Source organism: Sciurus vulgaris, assembly GCF_902686455.1.
Source record: "Sciurus vulgaris genome assembly, chromosome: X".
In the NCBI taxonomy this organism is placed as follows: domain Eukaryota; kingdom Metazoa; phylum Chordata; class Mammalia; order Rodentia; family Sciuridae; genus Sciurus; species Sciurus vulgaris.
The window spans coordinates 116698313-116723678 of NC_136471.1; positions in this window are offsets into that span (position 1 = coordinate 116698313).

Sequence of the window (25366 nt, forward strand, 5' to 3'; positions counted from 1 at the left end):
ACACACTAAAAGATAGCTTAATTAAAGTGTTTTAGGACTTTTTAATTATTTGGAAGAATAAAAGTATGATTAACATGTTAAAAATAAGGAATAATAAAAATAGGGAATAAACACAGTGTTTATAATAATAATAATAACCTCTGACAAGAAGGTAGGTTGAAGATATAAAATAAGGCCCAAAGATAAAAGTGGGGTGTCATATTCTAGTTCTTAAGTTGGATAGTGGGTTCTCAGGTAATTTTAAATTTTATCCTTCTTTAATTTATACTTAAAGGATATTTTATTATGTATCATTTATACATAATTACATTAAAAACAAATTACTTATAATATTGGCCAAGAAATGGAAATTTTTTTAATAAATTGTTGGTTTTAGCAAACAAAGGAATACATAAGTAAGTAGAATTTTGAAAAGTTAATGAACAAAATGCATAAATTATTTGTGTAACTAATGAATCAAGCTAACTCGTAATGTTGATGATTTTTATGAGTTATCAATTCAATTTGCTCAATTATTTCAAAACTTTTGAATCTTATATTTTATATAAATTAAAAATCAGATTAAATGATCAGCAAAAGTGAGGCACTAAGCAACTCAATGAGATCCTGTCTCTAAATAAAAAATAAAATAGGGCTGGGGGTGTGGTTCAGTGGTCCAGTGCCCCTGAGTTACATTCCCGGTTTCCCCCAAAAATATCAGATTAAATGAAAAGTATGGAAAACCACAAATTACAATGTGCAATAACAATAAATAATAACAATGAACCAAAATAATTATTTTGTACATAAAGGACTTAAATATTTGACATAAACATGAAATACAATCCATTAGCACAAATTTATTTATGAAAGTGAAAAAATGTTTGTCATAAACATGTCTATTCACAAATAAGGACAAACCATACCAAAGCATCTATTCAATCTAAAGGAGGATATAGGGTCAGGGATGTAGGTCAGTGTTAAAATGCTAGCATAGTATGAATAAGGTTCTGGGTTCAAAATATTGCATACATACAAACAAAACTGTTGAACTCTACCATATAAGTGCTTTTGGTACACAATTAATAGCAATAGTTTATTCAAATATGTAGCAATTAATATATGTGAATTTTAAAATAATCATTTTCTATGGTTTTCAGGCAATCCTTTGAACACCACTTTCTTATTATCCTGGTAAGAATTATAATTTCCTGAGGTGGGGTTGTGGTTCAGTGGTAGGGTGCTTGTCTAGCATGTGTGAGGCACTGGGTTCAATCCTTAGCACCAAATAAAAACATAAACAAAATAAAGTTTAAAAATGTTTCTATTTTTAAAAAGAATTATAATCTCCTTACAAGTCATTTAAACATTTCATTTTATTATGGCAATATTCTGTGTATTGAAAAATCATTCATGTCAGGATCTCAATATGTTGAATACAGCAGAAAATACAGAGATAATAGAAAAATTCCTATGTTAAATAAATTACTTCATAAATTATAGGTTTTTGAACTTGTTCCATTTGAGGAATAATACCTCATGTTCTCATGTAAAGCCTAATTGCTCAGAGTTTAACTTTCATTTTAACAAATTTGAATATTTTATATCCTAGAGGGAAGAATAGTAAAAAATTGAAAATTGCAATTTGGAGGAATATAAGTGCTATTAGGGATGCAAAATAGTACCTCTCTGAAATTGCTGATGGTCCAGCAGATGGAATACATAAACTTAGAAAATATTTATAAGGTATAATCCTCACTGGGTTTAATCCCCAGCACCACAAAACATACAGAAACAAACAAACAATCAAACAAGAATTCACTTTTAACTAAAAGTAGATATTTCACATGTCAAAAAGGCCTAAAAGGGAATTAAGGGAACCATGAAATTAAAAATATAGTTAAATTAACCTAAACCCTATGTGAGATTGATTATAGATTCATAAAGAAAAAATAATTCAGTTTTGGGTTTTTTTTAACCTAGAATTGCAACTTAGTAGATTTTATTTTTTTGCAGTCCTGGGGAATTGAACCCAGGGCCTTGATCTTGCTTGCAAACACTCTACCAACTGAGCTGTATCCCCAGTCCAGCAGTAATTAATCTTACATACTATCTTTGTTGTTAGTAGTGGCATTGGCATAGTGATTCTAAATATTTTGCTTATCATAGGATAATATAATATCCTATTTGTATCAATGCAAATGATTAATATAGATGTTCTTAAGAACCAAGTTTCTCACAGTGGGAAAAGGAAAATAACAATTGTGAAATTGGAGAAAATGAGAAACAGCCTGTGAGATTGTATTTGAATTAGAGATTATATGGGTTTATGTGTGCATTCTCTATGTGCCCACTGAAAGAGTCTGGAAACAATGACACTCCTTGCAGTGAGTCCCCTGTATTATTCTGAGTCCACTTAAGTTATAGAAACCACAGTGTAGGTTAAAGAGAGGAAACTTAATAAAATTTTTTTTTATTAAACTGTGATAATAGAATGACTACTAGATGTACAGAAACTCTATATACTACTTTTTAACTGAAGGAGAGTACTAAGGGAAGTACAAACTTGAAAGGGTACGCTGCCTCAAGACTGAGTTACAGATCATGTGGGTGAAAGTGTAGTTCATTTCAGTATATAGTAGAGAAGTTTGCTGCTTTGTCCAGGCCAGAGCTGGATTGCAGTCAACTAGACAAATATTTGGGCCATCTCTGGGTCTGATTATTTGGAATATTTCCTCTTTTAATTACAGGTCATTTTTTTCTTCCTCTTTTTCATAATTATTTTCTTTATGCCAAGCATTGTGTATAAAAGAAGAATAGAGACTGAAGTAATACTATTTAACCACAAAATCATATATGCATCATCTCTCATGCCAATAGATTGAGTGACAAATTTAATCTATTCTTTTATTGATCAGGGTTTGAACCTTGTGTCAATTCTATTTATTTTTGGTTCATGACTGAATTTTAATATTTTGAGGTAGGGATTAGAATTTGTAATTTAGCAACAATTGTGATCTGAGCAGGTAGAGTACTATCTGTATAAATTGGCAGAGATCACTCTGATTTTTTGCCAGATTTCTGGTTCTTTGTAAAGTTCTTTTTGCTCACCAGTAGTCATCACAAACTTTCTGCATATCAGGTCATCTCTGGGGCTATTCATAGTCTTTGGAGAACTATTGCAATTCAATCACTGGGAATTCTCTCAGTTCTCCTTCCCTGTCCTCAGATTTTAGCAGCTGTTGGTCCGCCTTGGAAGTTCTTGGCACTTTGAAGGACTTTAACTTGGTATACTTACCATGCACTCAGTTATGTAGATCAGTTTCAGTTCACTTTATGGAAATTTGCTGTGCCTTAGAGGAAATTCACTCATTTCTCCTGCTTTTGGCTCAACTATCTGATGATTGCTACCTTGAACTTAGGGAAGTCCTTGTGCACCTTAGGAATTATCTCAGTTCTACTTTCTTGCTCTCAGACTTCAATGTATTATTTCTGTGAGTTCGGTGAACATTTGTAGGAAAGGTTTCACAAGTCAGGACAAATTCACTCTGGCTAGAGCTCCTTATGATTCTTCTATACATCATGCCATCCCAATCACAGCCATTCACAGTTTGTTACAGGGCTAGGATTGTAGCTCAGTGGTAGAGCGCTTGCCTAGCATGTGTGAGTCACTGGGTTCGATTCTCAACACCACATATAAATTAATAAAAAATAAAGATCCATCAATAACTAAAAAGATATTTTAAAAAACATTTTTTTAAAAAGTTTGTTACAAACCTTACTGGTTTCTCCTTAACTCCATCTCTATCAGATACCTTCTCCTACCACTGCTTCATCAGAGTGAAAGCAAACACGTTCCTTTTACTCCCAGGAGAACTTTAGAGAATTTATTCTATTTGGATTTATTTGCATTCTTAACTCTCCAAAAGACTTAATAATTATGCATATCTAATTTATGCAGCTTACTTTTATTGTTAAGATGGGAACTTTTTTTCTTAAGAATTTCTATATACTATGGAGAAGTGGAAGTCTCTGATACTGTTTTAAAACACCTGTAGATTATAGCTTACTAGTCTTTCCAAACAGCAATTCCCTTTTCTAGTAGCTATCACATATGTAAGTTTCAAGTTTATCCAAGATCTAAGGTATATCCTTTGCACAAAACTTTAAAATGAGTTTCTTTGGAAGTATTTCCAATTCATTGGCTAACAGCAGAATGATATTTTTTTGAAGAATAATACATCTGCATTCATTTTCTATTGCTGCTGTAAAAAAATTACCACAAAGTTGGTGGCTTAAAAACAACAGAGATGCCAGGTGTGGTGGTACATGCCTGTAATCCCAGTAACTCTGGAGCCTGAGGTAGAAGGATCAAAAGTTCAAAGTCAGCTTCAGCAACTTAGCAAGGCCCTATCTCAAAATAAAAAATAAAAATATAAAAGATTGGGTATGGGACACAGTATTTAAGTGCCCCTGGGTTCAATTCCCAGTACCTAAAACAAACAAACAAAAATCCCAGAGATTTAATATCTTATAGTTTTGTAGGTCATAAGTTTGATGCAAGTCTCATTGAGCTGAATTCAGAATTTCAGCAGAGCTATATTTTTTCTGGAAGTTTCAAGGAGAACCTGTTTTCTTCCCTTTTCCAGCTTTTATAGGCACCCCATATTTCTTGACCCTGTGGTCTTTTTCTGTGTTCAAAGCCAGCATTGTTCAGTCTCTGATTTTCTTTGGCTTCCCTTTTTCACTTAGAAGGACCACTGTGATTACATTGGGCTCACCAAACTAATACATGATAATCTATCTTAAGGTCAGCTGATTAAAATTTTTAATTTCATCTACGATTTTAATTCCCCTGTGCCATGTAACATAGCATATTGATAGGTTCTAGGGATTAGCACTTGGATATCTTTGCAGGGAGGGCTATTATTCTGCTTTCCCTAATACTTCTTACCTCTTGCCTTCAAAATTCTCAGTAATTGATGGGTGTCCTTTCTCTAAGAAGACCATTATAATTCTTCAGTAGTTTATACATACTATGATTAACATTAATTTTACTCTCATGGAAGCCATTTTTGAAATTTTAAAAAATGTATCTGCTTATCAAGGATAGTAGTATCCCCAATACTAATATTTTATTAGCTACACAGGCTTTCTGTACACTCAAAACATGCGGATTTACAAGTAAAATACACACAGAAATTCAATCTTAAATTCATTTTCTTAAGTGAATGAAAAACTAAAAGTAAATTACATGTCGGAATTCTTACTCTGTTAAATATTTTTTGACATGTCATCATTAGTTGAGGCACTATCATATATTCATCTGATAAGGGTAAAATATTTATGCCCTGTTCTGGACACAACATATTATGGGGTAAGTAATATGCTGAGAATTGCCTGGCAGAAAGCACGACATTTTTTATAATATTCCAAGTGTTTTAATGGAGAGCTATTTATCATCCTTTCCTACTATCACTTGCTATTTGAACCATAAAGGTAATTAACTAGGAGTAAGTGAACCGAATAATATGCCTACACCTGTCCACCCTTTATCAGCATGACTTTATGATGCACAGTGGTAGAAGAAGTATTTTAGCTGGGAGGCAAAAAATAAAATATTAATGTTTTTAATATTGAATGCCTCTATGCCTTTAGAACAATGATTCAATAATGTGAGTCAGGCCTTGGAATTTAAAGGTGTGAGGGTCACACCTGAATAGCAGAATAGTTTCTTTGCCAGCCCCAAGCATTCTGACTTAAAACTTCTACTTGAAGCTATATCTAAAATTCCTCACATGTTTAAATGATACCTGGCATTACTTAGCAATATTTTTATGCTTACTGGCTATATAAGGATTGATAGATAAAAGTAAATTTATATTATCTGTGGGAACCTTGCATATTTATAGACTTTAATTATATATAAATAATAAATAAAATAGCAAACTCTCAAAATAAATAGCAGGCTTTTGTTTGTTTTCCTAGTTTTGACATGCTAGAATATCCAGGGGATTATTATGTTTTGAAATGCAACAAAATACTCGGAAAAATTAAATAAAATATCTTGAAGATGGAAAGCTGGGAGTTGGGAGAATGAGATACATGCATGACTCACAGAGAGAAAGCAGAAACTGAGACAAAAATAAATTAACCAAGTAATTTAAGGTCTAAACAAGTAAATGGTTTACCCATCTAAACTCAGGGATAATAGACACAGGCCTTGTGTCTAAAGTTAAAGGTCATATGTAACAGGATAAGGAGAGAAGGAAAGGGAATTAAAAATGACAACTTATACCAGTGTAAGAAGATCATTTATGAGTATTTATCTGACCACATAAATAATTAACCTCTTTTTATCATTATTAACTGCATATAATATGGATATAATCATATATATTCTTTAGATACAAATATTTGTTGATCATAAATTCTTTGTGTTCATATGAAAATATAATGATAAAGAATCAATTAAAGTTACATTTAAGGAAATATTACTGCAGGACATATCTTGGTGTAGTGCCTTCTTTCCAGAATCTTAACTGTTAGTTTTCACTTTCTACTTTAAACTTCATTTCTCTCCATTTATCCACAGGGCTAATTGTAAATCTGATTTCCATTTTTATGCTATTTTATCACTCAAAGTGTAACACACTTTATTACTCTTAAAGAATAGGGGGACAATAAAACACCTTATCTCTGAAATGCCCCCTTTCAATTCTCAAAACACTAGTTAAGGGAACAATGAGAACCAGCCTGAATCAGGATGTCCAGTTACATATCGTTCTGAAGGATACTGACTTTCTCTCACACAAACTGGAAACTAGGACAGGTTAGTATCATCTGTAGAAAGCTACTTTCTTGCATGTGTACCTGGGCAGTTGCTACAAGGGATGCTGGTCATATAAGCAAACTAAAGTGCTAATGTTGATGATGTCACTGTTTCTGCTGCCTAAAATATAAAACCCCTCAACGAGGACTGGCACAGAACTGAGGGCACTGTGGAGAGGGTATGTGTCACTCATTCAACTGCCCCTGGACAAAATGTTGTGTGGGAGAGGAGATAGTTTGCAAACCACCTTGAAGGTCCAGAGGACATTTCAGGGTGTAATCATTGAACTCTTTTTGGAGCAGTCACTGATGTCTTGTAAGATCAGTGACCACATAAATCATATGTCTCACAAAACATCACAAGTTTCAAGTCATCTTTCATTTATGGTCGCACAACACACCTGTGGAACATTTTAACCTTGACTCTATCCTTGGATTTCTTCTTTTGGTATGACAGGGAGAAATACAAGCAAATACATCTCTTGTGCTTCCAATGTGTAGCCTTTCTGAAGACTTTTTATATCAATATATAATTGAAATTTAGAGTTTAAGTTACAAATGTGAAAGTGAATGATGATATATGTTCAATGAATATTAACAGGAGTCAAATATGTAATAGTTTAATTAAACTGCCTATGATCTTTCAGGCTTTCTCATGTTTCACAAAGGTCATTTTTTTGGCAGCATAATATTTTGTGGAATAGATGAACATCTAGTCAGTGGTGCCACAGAAGAAGGCAAAACATCCTGAGGAGTTAGTATATAGAGCATTATCAAGGCAAATACATTATTTGATATCTTGGAAAAAAATCAGTAAGCTGGGTGACTGTTTTCATTTGAAATCTTTTGTTTAGCCTTGTCCACATCTAACACCTAAGCAAATACGGGACACATGAAAAGTCAACTTAGCAAAACAAATATAGAAGAAACTGTGAAAATTCTATCATTCAAAATGAAGAGATGGTGTGTTACACATAAAAATTAAGGCCATATGGTTGATTACTTACACCTCTATAATGAGATATAACTATATTAATGCTCATTAATAAATACAGTCATAATATGTAACTGTAGCTTGCTCCATTCCATGAATTGCCTTATAATGGCTTAATTAGAATTATTTATGATTCAATAATAAATATGTACAAATTAAAATATATGCTACATAAAGGAGTGTTCAAAAACAAAAACCATATTATAAAGGCTTTTGTTGTTACTGAGTTGCCCTGCACTTTAAAAAGGCCATTTTAAAAATCTGTAATTAGTAGTCAAATTATTAGGTGTTTATTCATGTTATAAAGTAATAATATACATTCCAGTGGATATAATAAGAATTTAAAAAATTCAATTAAAATATTTAATATTTCTCACCTCTCTTTCTGTCTTACACACACACACACACACACACACACACACACACACACATCAATCAATACCCAACCATTACAAACCATTACAAAAGCATTTATGTTGTACACAGTAAGGATAAACTTTTAAAAATTGTCTGGAATTACAGAATGTCTTTTTTGAAAACCTTCTTTAGTCTCAATATGCTTGCCTCTTTTAAATAAAAATGATAAGCTTACTATAAGAGCATAATGCAATCAAAAGTTTAATTTTTTTTTCATACTACTTTACAAGCATAATTGTCCTTTGTTTTTCTAATCTCTCTCTCCCTTTAAGGTCACCAGTGGTTCTGATTTTTATCAGGAACTTACATAAGAGAGAATAGAGTTTGTTTTCTAATACACAACAAAGGCATTTCATGTACAGCCATTCACTTGTGCTTTTCATTGGTTAAGTACTATATTCTGCATTTGCTTATTTTTGTGTATATTTATTTTACTATAATCACAAGCTTTCTACTGTATCATTATTTTGCATGCCAAATATTAGGATTTTCCTTTCTTTGTTCAGGCTTTTGATTTTTTTTTTTTTTTTTTTTTTTTTTGCGGTGCTGGGGATTTGAACCCAGGGCCTTGTGCTTGCAAGGCAAGCACTTTACCAACTGAGCTACATCCCCAGCCCAGCTTTTGATATTTTAATCACATTTAATTAAAAAACTTGTACACTTCATTTTTACCTTTGTTGATTTTTTTTGTTACATCTCTCATAGCATTTTCTAATGCTAGGGGAAAACACATTGCTTCATCAATAAAATCTGATTTGATGTTTTAACAAGAGACCATTTTATTTTTATTGTTTTTAGTTCCACAGGAACTACACAATTGTAAATATTCTTAAGCTCAGCCCTATCATTTTTCTTTGATAAATATGAAAATTTCTAATATACTTAGTTAATATATTGTACTTATGACTTTTTTTAGTTGAAATTTGAAGCATTTTAGTGCATAGAAAAAGCATGAATCATATATAGTTGAGTTTAATCTTTGGCTCATAGAATTAAGAGTTGTGTGAATTAGGCAAGTTTATTAACTTCTCTAAAACCCCATAGCCTCCTCTCTAAACTGAGGGAAATATGTTCATTCTTTGAGATCTTGTGAGGTTCAAATGAGAGAGTGGATATATTGCACTGAGCAATAGCAAAGATTAGCCACATTTTAAGGAGTAAGATTTAATAAATTCAATCCATATTCACCTCACATGATTAGTAATTTTGAATGGAATGGAAGGGTCGCCAGTGTACACTTGTACACCTAGCTGCTGGGAGTGCCTAGATTTCAGTTGCTATATCCAAACCCATGTGATCAGCATTTGTGTTGACATTATTTGTTTAGGTCCATATATTTTAACTTAAATACCCATGGGAGATCCTTTTGGGTCCTATTACTAAGGTCAACAGATAAAGCACAGGATGCCTAATTAAATTTCAATTTCTGATAAACATTAATTTAAAAAAACTTAGCAAGCATCAACAAGTAATAAGAGAGAAGAGAGAGAAAGTGATAAATTGAAAAGATCTTTGTCTTATTATGTTAATGAGTTTGAACCATAGGATGATAGGTCCTTAGGGCTTGAGATTATTTCCAGATCTAGACAGAGTTCACTGAAAATCTTCTATAGAAGTTCTACCTCCTATATGGTGTCACATTTGTCATGGCATAGAAAGGACATTATATCATGGCACAGAATCTGTCAGAACTTTAACTGTTTTTGTGTGCCACAGTGAGAGTCTGGTACCTAAAGACTCCTGAAAACTTGGAATGGACCCACCATTTTACCCAGCTATCCCACTCCTCAATTTTACCCAGAGGACTTTAAATCAGCATACTACAGTGATGCAGCCACATCAATGTTCATAGCAGCTTAATTCACAATAGCTAGATTGTGGAACCAACCTAGATGCCCTTCAATTGAGGAATGGATAAAGAAACTGTTGTATGTATGTATGTATGTGTGTGTGTGTGTGTGTGCATATATATATATATATATATATATACACACACAAAATGGAGTATTACTCAGCCATAAAGAATAATAAAATTATGGCATTTGCAGGCAAATGGATGAAATTGGAGAATACCATGCTAAGGGAGATAAGCCAATCTCAAAAAAACTAAAGGATAAATGATCATTCTGATAAGCAGATGATGCTACATAATGGAGGCTGGGAGGGGAGCAAGAATGGAGGAAGGATGGATTGTGTAGAGGAAAAAGAAGGGTAGGGAGAGGGTGGGGGTAAGGAAAAATAACAGAATGAGACAAACATCATTACCCTATATACATGTATAATTACACAAATGGTGCGACTCTATTTTGAGTAAAACCAGAGAAACAACAGTTGTACCCATTTGTATACAATGAATCAAAATAAATAAATTTTAAAAAGTACGTAAAACAAAACAAAAATAAAATAAAATGCATAAACCATACAGGATTATAAAGGATAATAATTATAGTAAACTAAAATTATCAAAGTAATTTATAGTAAATTATGATAAAGCAGCATATTTACTTCTTATTATGATACTATTTTTTTCAATTAGAAAATTGCTTTTTGAAAGGGGGTCTCACTTTGTTGCCCAGGCTGATCTCAAACTTGTAAGCTCAAGTAATGCTACCAACTTAGCCTCCCGAGTAACTGGGACTATAGGCACATGCTGTCACACCTGGCCAAATTTTATTTTTAACCTGATGCATATAATCATAAAATCATATGTATTTATAAGGTAATATGTGATGGTTTCATACATGTCCACATTGTGTAATATTTATGTGAGGATAAACATTACCTCCTCATTTATCATGTCTTTATAGTGAAAACATTTAAAATTCTTTCTTGTAGCTTTTAAAAATGTATTGTGCATTTTGGTTATCCATAGTCTCCCTTGTGTGCAACAGCACACTAGATCTTCATCCTCCTATCCAACTGTAACTTACCCTATGACAAACCTTTCCCTATCCCTCCTCACCTACTTTCCCCAGCCTCTGGTAACCACAATTCTACTCTAAACTTTTATGAAATCAACTTTTTTAGAGCCTATATATGAGTGAGGGAGATCATGTGGTACTTGTCTTTCTGTGCCTGTATCATTTCAACTAATGTAATAATATCTAGGCATCTAAAAATATTTGTCATTTGAAAATAACAATGGATATAAACAATAATTCTTTATGTGAAACAATTATAGTGTGATGTAAAAATGATTTATATTAATGAGAAATTCGTAGATGTTGTTAAAATTGTGGTAACATGTTGCCCAAATTCATAGTCATAGAAAATACCAAATTTTGTTTGGATATGGTAAAACTAAAACATAGGATTTTTTTTCCAGTCTCAGTAATAGACCCCTGAAGGTACAGCTACCCCATGTTAAAAATGTCTGAGATAAAACAGTAGCTTCCCATGGATTAGTACTCTCTCCAACTTTTTATGATAACATTTTCAAATTTAGAGCAACCTTAGAAGGGCTTTACAGTAAATACCTGTATGCATCTCCATGAATTGTACCATTAGTATTTGAGTATATTTATCATCTACTTATATTTTTATCCAGCATCTGCCCATCTTATTGATTGATATATTACAAAATAAATTTCAGGCTTTTATACAGTTTTCTGCAGAATATTTCAACATAAATAATTTTATTTGCACTTAAATTTTCTTCTGAGGCAAAAGTGACATGTATTGAAGTACACCAATTCTACATGTATGATTACTAAATTTTGACAAATGCATATGTTTGTGTAATCCAAATCTCTATCAAAATACAGGACAAATTCTCTCATTTCTCTTCACATACAATCCCTATAATTGCATATATTTTTCAGTATAAGTGATTAAGAGGCTACTATGAGTCATTTCCCTACACATTAAGAAATAACAGAAAAAATGGTGAAAGGGTAGGTAGGTCATCAGGTAACTGGAGTTTTAAAGAGAACCATAAAAAGATGGAAATCTTGAAACAGAACGTTATCATAGTTCCATAGTCCATAGCCAGCAGCGCTAGATGACAGTGTTTACCCAAAGAGAAGGTGATTAGATGCAAGTTAGGGAAGGGAAGGAACTATCATCTTTCTTTCATTTTGGCTTGTGGTTCAGTCCCCAGCACTATCCCCTCATTCCCTGCTCCCTTCCTTCCACTCCATTAGTCCCTCTTGAATCCATTTACAGTTTATTTTATTTTATTTAAATTTAGTGTCCTGTGGATACACTCAATGCCAGGAATCACCATGCCACAACCACGCATGCACATATGGAAGTTCGGTCAAATTCATTCCACCCTTCTTCCCTTTTCCCATCCCTTCTTCTTCCTCAAAACTTAAGCAGGAGAAACTACCATCTTGAGGAATGCAGGTCAGTTTGACTCCCTTTCTGTCACCAAAACATGACTATATAAGACTAACATAAAGGTAGATCTGTGTAGTAGTAAACATCAGACATGAAATCATTAATGCATCCCTTGAGTAGAGAATTGTTAATTAACTAGGATATCCCAAATACGGATGTGACTTTTCTGATTACTCAAGTAAAATTTACCCCCTCCTTCGTGTTACTTCTCATCACCTGGTGTGTATGCTCATTTGCTTAGTTGTCTTTATGTGTGTTTCTCTGTGTTAGGCACATTATGATGGGTTTTGTTCATCTTAGTCACTTATTTTTTTCCAATCTTGGTTGCATGGATTTACAACTGACAGAAGAGATAGGTGTGGACATTTTCCCCTAAAATGTTTTTATTTTCCTTCCTGTAATATTTACTTTAATAAAAGTTTTTTTTCTTAGTAAGATATAAAATTTACCTCCTAGCTCTAGTGGGCCCAATATAGATTCATCCAAGAAGCCTTTGAGTGAAAGTTTGGGATAATGGTTAGAATGTGTAGCTTTTGAAGCCTGTATGTCTGGATATAAATCTAAGATTGTCCTCATAGTAGTATTGTAATCTTAGTACATTATTTGTATATTAATGTACATCTCCTTAGTATGCCCCAGTTTCCTCATCTGTAAGAAAGTGATAATAATCCAATTTGAGATGATTAAGTGAATTAGTGGATGAAAATTATCAATATATTCAGGGCCTGATCATACTGGCATTTTTGTTATAAATTATTATTCTTCATTCAAATTAACAACTCTGGTCCTAACAGAGTGAAGGAAGCACCAAGAACCTTGACTACTCATGTAGCTTCTGAGATGTATCCTTGTGTTGAATAAAATCCAAGAAGTCCAGTTCACTCTAATATGGAGCAAGATAAAAAAAAAGCAGTCCAGTTGAAAAGAATAAAGCTTTATCCCAGGGAAAACAAAGAATCTGTTTCTAGGTTTTCTTTGCCCTTTGCACCCCTATCAACTTGATGTATCTTTTCAAAGTTTCAAATTTTACTTAAAGTCATAATCAAAGAGAAAAAAATAGTAAACTAGAAATGAAGAATTTATATATGAGTTCCAGAGTTGACAATACTAATGATAATGGCTTGAAAACATATTCTGAGCTCTCTGGGTCTTTTCCTCATCTATTTGATGAGAAGGTCAAACAAGACAGCATCAAGAAGTATCATTAAATGATTCTGTAGCATCTACCACATCAGGGAATGAAGGGCACAAACAATATGCCATTAAGTAAACACACACACACACACACACACATACATACACAAATAGTTTTTTTTTTAGGCTAGGATATTCTTTTTTACTTTGTGTGGAAGACAAAGCCATGAGGATTAAAGTATTCCTAAACTGTTGACATTGCTTCCAGAGGTAGTGCTATTTCACAGATTACTACTTTAGTTCACTCTAATATATGTAATGATGAACTCATTATATGTGAGTTCTAACCTACAACTAAGTAAAATGAAATGTTGCATAATATAAAACCCACAAAGAAGGGAGTGATTTAGTTTTGGGCTAAGTAAACATTGTAGAAAATTAAAGTTACCCAAGTTACCTTTAATTATCAAAATCTTCAGCTTCAAAAAAAACTGAGTCATTTTAACACTATCATGATGAACTAAACAAAATATATCTAATTAATTACTCCCTGTTTATTAAAAATGAAACTATAAGGATGTTCATCAATTTCTACACTAGGATAACAGGTACATATAACCTTGGGAGAAGATATGTGTGATTCCTTATCTAAAGGTATATCTAAATATATCCAGATTGCTCTTCTATCTTCAAAATATAGAATTATATTATGATTCATCATGCATATTAGTTTAGCAGTTATTATTTCTGACAAACATCATTGTGACCATTTTTGAAGTGTAATTTTATGTTAAAGAGTCAGAAAACCAAATAATGTAGAAAATATTTAAAGAAAGAAAAAAAAAATAAGGTGACCTGAGAGGACTTTCTTTACAGTAGGGATCTTCAATGCATGATACTGATTTCAAATATTCAGATACTTTAAAAATATTTTCACATATTGAAGTTATATTCTAGGTTGAAGAACCTCTTAGAAAAGTAAGTCTTGCATTAGCAAAGTGTTAGTGCCAGAGTGTCACTAGGCATTTATTTCCTTTGGATTTAGTGTTCAAGTGGAATAAGAACTTTCTGGCTCATATTATACATCACTCAAACATTGGGTTATCCAAATATGAAGACTGAGAACAAATTTCTTTTATGCAAAAGATCACACAATCAGTTGAGCACCAGCCATTACAAAAATAATAGACAGTAGTATGAAAAAATTATTCAATTTAAGAGCATTGAAACTAAAGGCCAAAACCACTTTCCACCTCTGTGACTTCTAGTTCTCTGAAATTCAGTGACCAATATGAATGAAATTCATCATATCAGTGTGGACCTGAAGTCCTGATGAATAACTTTTTGTGTGCACACACATTAGGGGAATATTTATTCCTATATATGAAACTAATATCCTTAAGAGTATTTCCAACGCATTTGTTAATCTCCTTAAGTTCACAATTTTTTAAAAAAAACAGACAGTTATACAAATGCAAACAGATTGACTAAAAAAAATTTTAATCAGGTTTTTTCTAAGAAAGATGTCATATTTTCTTTTATCAGTTCCTCACCTTTTTTTGTACCAGGGATTGAATCCAGGGGCACCTAATCACCAAGTCACATCCCCAGCCCTTTTTTATATTTTATTAGCAATAGGGCCTTGCTGAGTTGCTTAGGACCTTGCTAAGTTGCTGAGGCTGGCTTTGGACTCACCATTCTCCTTCCTCAGCCTTCCTCAATACTTATTTGCATTCCTGTTTATTTTATTCTTATCCTTGGATTTCTAATCACTGCATTTATCTTCATAATTCAGTTGTTTAATTTTATCAAAAGTGGAAAACAGAAGTAATAGTCTACTTATAAAATATAAGGGCAAATAACTATATTTAACTAACACCATTTTCAAAGGCTGGCATGGGGAATTCCTAAACAGGATTTTTCCCCTTAGACTTGATTTCTTATATTGGAGCTCCTTCCCCAAGAATCAGGATATAACTAACAAATCATTTTTCCCATGTCTTAAGTAATCAATTTTTAATTTCCTTTGACATATAGGTCTCAGATACCAAGGAAAGCTAAAATTATCCTTTAAAAATTCTTCAAGTGAAATAACAATGTTACCTTATTATTCAGAGCCATATAATTTTCCCATGGTTCTGAACTTTGCCATTCTGGGTTTTCATTTAGTGTGACCAGGCTCAGGGCACTTTCAACCATATTTTCCAAAAGAAAAAACACTTTCTACCCCTCAAAAATTATTTCAAGACTCCTACTTTAACAATAACAGTGCCTTTTCTTCCAGAACCTCCAAGGTCTAAGATTAATTCCTTAACAAAGATTGAAGGTCAAGGTCCCTTTGCTTCTTTCCCTACATGTACTGTGTGTATTGTCCAGGGGTGGAGAGAAAATTTATCTTTCCCTTTCCTGAGTAAACATCTGGGACAGAAGTTTTGTCTCTGTTTTTATCCCCATCCCAAACATTATATTACATTAACAGTCCACTTTGGTGGAGAAATAAAATAGAGAAAGTACTTTGTATAGATAGAGCTTTTAAAAAATAATTGGATATTATTATACTTTTGACAACTTGCCAAATAGGTTTTCTTAGGAGCTAAACCACTTATTAAACAATAGAATATTTGGTGTAGAAATATAAATAGCTTATGCATACAACTTTCTGATTAACATGCATTTTCTCTCCCACTGGGAGTAAAGAATAAACTCTGTGTTTGAAAATAGACCCTTATGTCAAGTAATTAAGTTTAATACAATTGGAAATGAAATACACATGCTATTGGTTTTCTCAAGCCTTTTTGTCTTAAGATTATTAGCATTTACTCATTAATTCCAATTCAGGAAGCTTTCTTAAAGGCATGTAAAATTCCCAGTTTCTATAAATGTTTTGTATAAATATAAATTTAATGCAAAATTTCTCCAATCATATTATTTTCATTCTTTAATAGTTGAATGTGTGTAGTTTCCGATTTTGCTTAAACACTAAATACAATTGTTACCAAGGTCTCTGTTTAGGCTATACTCCCTTGATGACTGTTATGGTTTAAATATGAAGTGTCTACAAAAAGCTCATGTGTGAAATAATGCAAGAAAGTTTAGAGGTGAAATGATTAGATTATAATATGACTTAATCAGTGGATTAATACTCTGATATGGATTAATTGGGCAATAACTATAGGCAGGTGTTATGTGGCTAGAGGAAAAAGGTTGCTGGAGGTGGTCTTTGTGGTTTATATTTTGTCTGTGATGAGCTGAGCACTCTCTCTTTCTGCTTCTGTGTTGTCATATCCTGAGCTACTTTCCTCTGCCTCACACTTCCCCTATGGTGTTCTGCCTCACTTTGAGCCCAGAGCAATGGACTCAGCCATCTATGGACTGGCACTTCTGAAATTGTGAACCCCAAGTGAACTTTCCCTCCTCTGTGTTGTTCTTGCTGGGTCTTTTGGTCACAGCAATGAACAAGCTGACTAAATAAGTAACCTTATTTACTTTGATATCAACTATGATCTCTTTTACTCCAGTTTCCACAAGTTTATTTGATGTCTTTGTTTCTTGAACAACATTTCAAATGATAAAACTCAATATCTTTTCTACTGAAGTTGCTTTTCTTCTTGGCTTTCCTAAATAAAAACATTAGGAAATTGAAATATCATCCTTTGTGCTGTTACCCAAGTTCAAAACTTTAGAATCAGTGGTTACTTATTTTCTTTTCAGTTGCTTTTCATAGTATTTATTTATCTCCCCACATGTGGGTGGAATCTACTTTCCCAGTTTTTTTTTTTTCCATCTATTTCTTCTTTCTTTTCCCACTCATCCTTGTGCTATAGGGCCTAATTTCCTCTTGGATTATTACAATAAATATTTCACTGGTTTCCAGATTCAATTTATGTTAATTCAGCTTAATAAGCTGATTGTCCTTTGCTACAGTTTTACTGTGATTATGAATATGTTCAACAATATAAAAAAGGAACATAATTACAAGGCAAATGGAAGGCATGAAACAAGTATTAACTTTATAGAAATGAAAATTATGACATTTAAAATACCCTCCTCCCCTGTCTGGGATTACAGAAGAATATACCTATACAAGAACAGGTCAAGAATTAATGAAGGCATAACAATGTGGATTATCCAAAATGAAAGAAGAGAAACGTTTGGTGAACTATTTGACGTTACCAAATGATATAGAATATGTATAATTTGAATCCCAAGAAAAAGAGGAGGGTAAAATGGTAGAGAGAAAAAAACTTATGCAAATAGTACTAGAATATTTACAAATTTGAGAAACTTTAAATTGATAGGTCCAATAACTTCAGTGTATCAAAAGTAGACCAGATAGACATTCACACACACGCACACACACACACACACACACACACACACACACACAGTAATAAAATTTCAGAACAGCCATGAAACAAACAAAACCTTTAACCAGAATTTCAACTCCTGTGCATCTCCCCAAGAAAAATCCAGAAATAATTTTGTATTATTAGACCAAAAGTACATAGCACCAGACTGATAGAAGTTCACAGTTGCTTGGCCATGAAGAGAATAAAAGATTCCCTCAAAAATTAAATAATTGATCTGTCCACTGCAAAAAAATTTAAGTAACTGGGAAGGTTATTTTTTTAAAAAAATATGAATCTCATTACTGGAAAAGACAGAATAGAAATTTGCTTTCAAGTATTGGGTAACAATCCAAACTAAAAGCAAAATCAAGTTAATGTTCAGTGATCCAGGTGATAGAATCCCATAAATTCTTCCTGACAAAGGATGCCAGTGGGGAATTCATTATAATACATTAGGTTTCACCTAAATTTCTCCTATGTCAGAGAATATTTTGGAATCAGATTTGCTAAATTAAGGGAAAAGGAAAAGTAGACTTGAACATTTGGAATGAGGATGGCTAGTGTGGGAAGTGAGAACAGTTTTTAGACTGAGTCAGTAGTTCATAACATGCTGTCTGATACAGTATATATTTATATAGTGTGAGAAACTTATGACTATTAATCTGGTTTTCAGGAGTGAATTAGAGAATCAAAGGATATGAAGTATTAGGCAGCAGACCCAATGTCACCTTCCAGGGGACTATCCTGCTGTACTTTTTGCAGAATTTGGTTGGTTGGTTAGGATTATGTCTCAGAGGATCCTATCTGTATGAAGCAGGACTCCAGACTGTGATGATCTGAATGCCAGGACCAATTTCCTCTTTAGTTATTTAAAAAGAGTTATTTTCAAAAATCACAGGAAAGTGAACAGACTGTTCCTTGACACAATGTCATGACAAAAGTCCTATTAAACCAGTAATTTAAGGCAAGAATTTAAGAGCTAGATTTTGGTGAGTATGGTGTGCCTCAGGTTGAAACTTGCAGTCCAGATACTAGTTCAAGAACAATAAAATTATCCCCTGAATTAATTAATTTTGAGACTATGACTCTTGCACACTAAGGCAGGATTGGCTCAGGACTAAGAGATGAAACTGAATCTCTAGATGTGAGTTCTACAAACCCTACATAGGGCAGCAGAGTCCAAGGTTTGTGCAGGATGGAACTGGAGAGGACAAGTATTGCCATGATCTTGGATAGCCAGAAAACTGTATGTTTCATATCTCACCTAAATTTAATATCACTTTTTGGCTTGACCTCACTAGCATTTGCTTTTCTTCATTCGTTGCTCTCATGCAATCATCAATTATGTTTTGAATATCTATTCAAAGCAAAAGGATTCCTTAAAATCTGCCCTTAACCTCTCCCTTCCCTTTTGAAATTATAGCACATTTGATCTCTGACATTTCTTGAATAAACAATTTATCTTTTATTTTGTTGCAAATGAATCAAGTTATCAAACTCCTCTCCTAAGTCTCAATAGATGAAGCTTATTTTATCACCTAATTATGGAACTAACTGGAGATCTATTTCAAAGTCTTTGGAAGCCTCACAAGCTCAGAGGACATATACAGTTTGTCATATTTGTATATGTGTAAGCACCAGAACATAGTTTGTATTTTTCTCTTCTACTAGAAATTCATACCATCTTATAATTTTTACTATAGGTCCACATTGTATAAAATATAATCTTTCAGTTTCTTCTCAACACAATTTCTTTTAATGGAATTTTGGATTGTAATCATGTATAATCGTGTTTTAGTCGGCTTTTACACTGCTGTGACCAAAAGACCTGAAAGAACAATTTCAAGGAAGAAAAGTTTATGGTTTTAAAGGCCTCATTCCATAGATGACCACCCCCATTCCTTAGGGCCTCAGGTGAGGTAGAGGAAAGCAGCTGCAAACGTTGCACCAGGAAACAGAGAGAGACACACACACACTCACCAGGGACAAAATATATACCCCAAAGGCATGCCCCCAATGATCTACCACCTCTAACCATACTCTACCTGCCTTCAGTTACCATCCAGTTACCCCTATCAGGGAATAATTCATTGACTGGGTTAAGGCTCTCATAATACAATTATTTCACCTCTAAATTTTCTTGCACTGTCTCATACATGAGCTTTTGGGGAATACTTCATATTTAACCATAACAAATGGATTATAAATTATAATCATGTAGTATTAATTCCATGTTTTTCCTTTTTAAAAATAATGTTTAATATACTTTTAATAATTACTTATGTTCATGTTAGAAATTGTATTTCCTGATTTCTTACCATGATGAATGAAGTATACAGTCTTAATCTATATATATCTGTTCAGTGATAAATAGAAAAGAGAGAATTAAGTGGAGACCTAGATATAACTTTTATTTAAGTTCAAAAGTCTACATTTGTCATAAGGATAAACTTATTTTTAAAATTTAATGAAACTTGATAAGAGATACTGTTTCTTTACTATACAGGGACATACCTCTGATAAGATTTAGTCATCTTGAAGTTTTATGAGACATGTAACTGGCTTATCTTTTTCCTGGTATATTAAAATGATTCACTACTCTTTCAAGCTATACATTATTCCAACCCAGCTGTGTCTGACATTTCAGACTGATGGTTGAGAATCACGAGTACTATCTAGCTCAGTTCTCAACAGATATTTCAATTTCAAAACCAGAATTCAGTATGATTATAGAACCAAATCTTTAAGGTTCTGGATATTTGTTTATATAGATTTAAGATTTGATATACTTACTACTGAATCATGAAAGTTGCGAACAACCAGACATCCCTTTATTTGTATATCTTTTAAATATAGTGACAATAACACAGTATTGGTAGTAGTAGGAGTAAAAATACTGATAATTGAAACTAACATGTAGAACACAGCTGTGCTGTATGAAAGCACATTGCATGAATTATTTAATCTGCATAATAATCATATGAAGAGATATTGTGATGACTCTCAGTTTTTTTTTAAAGAACAATACTTTACTTTGTCCAGTGCATACATTTAGTGAATGACTAATTACTGTTCTATCCAAGGTTTTCTGATTCTGATAGTGAGTTCCCCAAAACAACTTTTTATATTATTCCAAGAACATTTAACATGAGATCAAGTTTCTTCCACAATTTTTTGTTGTACAATGCAGTGTTCTTACTATAGGCACAGTATTATGCTTACATCTCTAGAACTTATTCATATGTCACAACTTAAGCTTCATATGTATTGAATAGCAGCCTCCCATTTCCCCTCTCCTTCGCCCCAGGTAGCCACCATAATACACTCTACTTCTATGCATTTGACTATTTTAGATACCTCATAAAAATGTAATCACGCAGTACTTTTCCTTATGTGACGAGCTTATTTCACTTAGCATAATGTTCTACAGGTTCATCCCTGCTATTAAGTATGGCAGAATTTCCTTCTTTTTAAAAGCTGGATAATAATCCATTGTATGTATATGCATTTTTTTAATCCCTTTATTCATTTGCGAACATATATATTGTTTCCACGTCTTTGCTACTGTGAATAATACTGCATGAATGTGGGAGTGCAGATGATAGCTTTTTAAGATACTGATTTTAATTATTTTGGACAAAAGACTAGTAGTGGGATTGCTGAATCATATGCAGTTCTCTTTTAAATTTTTCAAACATTAAAATTTTTGATTGACACATAATATGTGTATATGCTTATGATGCACAGTGTGATGTATTATTTCATATGCATATATTAAGTAGAGGTCAACTTAGTGTAAATAGCACATCTTTTATTTTAAACTTTACAATTTCTTTATAGTAAGTGTATTTAAATTCTTCTATTTTGAGATATGTAATGCATTAGGTTTAATTACATTTACCCTGCTGTTATATACAACACCAGAACTTATTCCTCCTACAAACCAATAATATTGTACCCATTCAGTGACCTCTCCCTAGCTTCTACTGTCTCTGGTAACCACTATTCTACTCTAAATTGCTGTAAAAGCAACTTTTTTAAGATTCTACTTATGAATGAGAATCATGCAGTTCTTGTCTTTCACTTAACACATTGTCCTCCATATCCATCTGTTGTTGCAAATGTCAGGATTTCATGTTTTTTTTTTTTATAACTGAATAGTATTCTAATATATATATATATATATATATATCATATTTTCTTTAGTCATTTTTGTCCCTTGAAGGAAATTTAGATTGATTCTATCAAACTATTTTTATTTTATTGAGGAAACTTCATAATGTTTTTTCTAGTAGTTGCATCATATTTCATTCCACCAACAGTATACAGAGGTCTCAGTTTATCCACATCCTTGCCAATATTTGCTACCTTTCTATTTTTGGAGATAACATCCATCTGAACATTTTTGAAGTGACAAATATCTCTTTGTGGTCTTGATTTGCATTTCCCTGATGATTAGTGATGTTGAGCATCCTTTCATAACTGTTGGCCATTTGTATATCATCTTGGACAATTGTCTACTCAAATCTTTGCTCATTCTTGCTACTGAGCTTGTAGGAGTTCCTTATATATTTTATATACTTACACTTTATGAGATATATGATTTGTAAAGGCTTTCTCCCATTCCATAGGTTGCATTTTCACTGTGTTGTTTCCTTTGCTTTGAAGAAGCATTTTGGTTCTACCCACTTGTCTAATGTTTTGCTTTCATTGCCTGTATTTTATTGTCTTTTTTTTTTTTTCCAGGAAATGATTGCCAACACCAATATCATATATTCAAGGGATTTTAGAGATTTGGGTCTTATGTTTAAGTATTTAATCAGCTTTGAGTAATTTTTGTGCATGGTGGAAGATAAATTTCCAATTTCATTATTTTGCTTGTGCATATTCAGTTTCCCCAGTTCAATTTTTTAAAAAGGCTATCCTTTCCTCATTTTGTATTCTTGGCAGACTTGTTGAAAATCAGTTGAATGTATATTAGCGGGTATATTTCTATGCCCTTTATTCTATTCCATTGGTCTTTATACCTGTACCATACTGTTTTAATGACTATAGCTTTGTAATACTGAATTGAGGAAGTGCAATACATCCAGCATTGTTCTGTTTTGGCTATTCAGAAACAAATTATCATTTATAGTAAATTGTTATTTAGAAGTTTGGAGAATGTGAACAGGAAAAAAAGGAGATATTCACAATTTTTTAAAATTTAAATATAATTACATTAATTGTAATAGCAGATATTTAAATCAGCTACTCAATAAAGGTTCATTATACCCTTGTAACTGCTATATCCTTGTAATATGAAAATTAATAAGATAAAACATTGTCTTTAAAGGAATTCAGTCTAAAACCATTAATTATTTTCAATTAATCAAATCACTAACCATTATTCAAATAGCTTTATTTAAATGCTATTTCAACTAAAATACAACTGAAAAATACTTGTAAGCAGAATATTTCAGTTTTGACATAAAATAAAACCCCAGAAAAATAATGCTTCTTTTCAGATACAAACTAGATGGCCCCTACAGTTGAAAGACTTGTGGAAACCTTTTTAGTGGTAGATAAAATGGTCAAACCTTAACAACAACAGAAATCAATATAAACGATTATGGAAGTTACAAATCTAAATTTACTTCTAAACCACAAAAACTGGTTGATGATATAGATGGGGGGAGGAAATCATGGAGGAATATAACATGATGTTTTAGAATTGATAAATACAAAGAAGTAAGGATCTGAACTTATTTCTATGTTGTTGAACTTGAAGAACTCTTCAAAATTTCAGGGAAAACATTGAAACTACTATACCTTCTAACAGAGTAAAAGTCTAAAATAAGTCAAAATCTAAAAATTTTGTTTGAAGATCTGAAAAATATCCCTAAAAAAGAATATTTTAAAAATAACTGCTCTGGGTTCATATTGAAACTGAGTATACATAAAACTGAAAAAGAACATTTTTTTCAAAAATGCATTTATATGAATCAAAGATACTTTGAATTTTTTTGCATACTTGGGGATTATATTACTAACAAATGACAAAAATATATAGTAGCAGTTCAAATGTAAAGGGGAATAACTTACTAGTATATAAAATAACATGGATGAATTTTTATAATACTATTTTGTACAAGAGAAAGCAAAGTCATATATTATATAACTCATTTAATATAAAGATTAACATAAGCAAAACGAATACATTATGATAGAAATTAAAACACTGTCTGGAGTGAGACTGGAAATTGAATGGAGAAATTTTAAGATGAAGGAGATATTATATTTTGACAGTCTTGTATGCATTACATGGGTGTATGCATTTGACAAAATTCAATGAGATGTACATTTAAGAAATGCCTTTTGTGTTTAAATTATATTATATAATATTTTCTGGATCTCTGATGCTTTATGTATTTCATCATTTAATTTCAATTTCTATGGCAACTTTGTGAGAAGTGTACTATTATCATTTCCATTTAACAAGTGGGAAAACAGAAGTTAAGGGGAATTAGAGGCAGAATTAGATTGCAGGATAAGCTTCCTGCTGAACACAAACTGTTAAACACCACTTTATTTTATTCTTGTCTTCTGTGAGATACAATTGCAATTATATCGGAGTGTTACATTAAGTGAAGTTGACTTTAGAAAAAGAAATCATTATATAATAATACTAGAATAATAAAATAAGCTTTATTTATACTTAATGACTATTTCATTCATGTATACATACAGTGTTCATTATTTTAGCATTAAATGAAAACACATTATTCAATAGGAAGGACATTATTTATAAGAAAAATTCTTGGTAATTATGCTTAGATCATGACTAAGTACCTGAGTAAATATGTTGAAAATGGATTAATTAGGGAGGGAAAAAAATCAAAGCAGATAATGTTTTGTTCCTTTTTTATCTTTAAATTTTAGAGACAGGGTCTTGCTGAGTACCTGAGTTGCTTTGGGCCTCACTAAGTTGCTGAGGCTGGTTCGAATTCGTAATCCTCCTGCCTCAGACTCCAGAGCCACTGGGATTACAGGTGTTTGCCACTGTGCCCAGCTTGTTCCCTTTTCTTATATGAATAAAAATTAAAGTAATAAAAATAATAATTATAAAATCATGATAGAAATAGTAAATTTAATATAATAAAATGTTCTATTTTATGTGAGTATTAAAATAATATATTGGTGTATATTATAGAATACATTATAAAATACTAAAATAAAAATAATAAATAACAAAAATAAACATGGCAGTACAATTGAGAAATAAAAAATATTCAGAATTTCCTGGAAATATGTTATAAGGACTCAGAGAAAGTTAAAACTT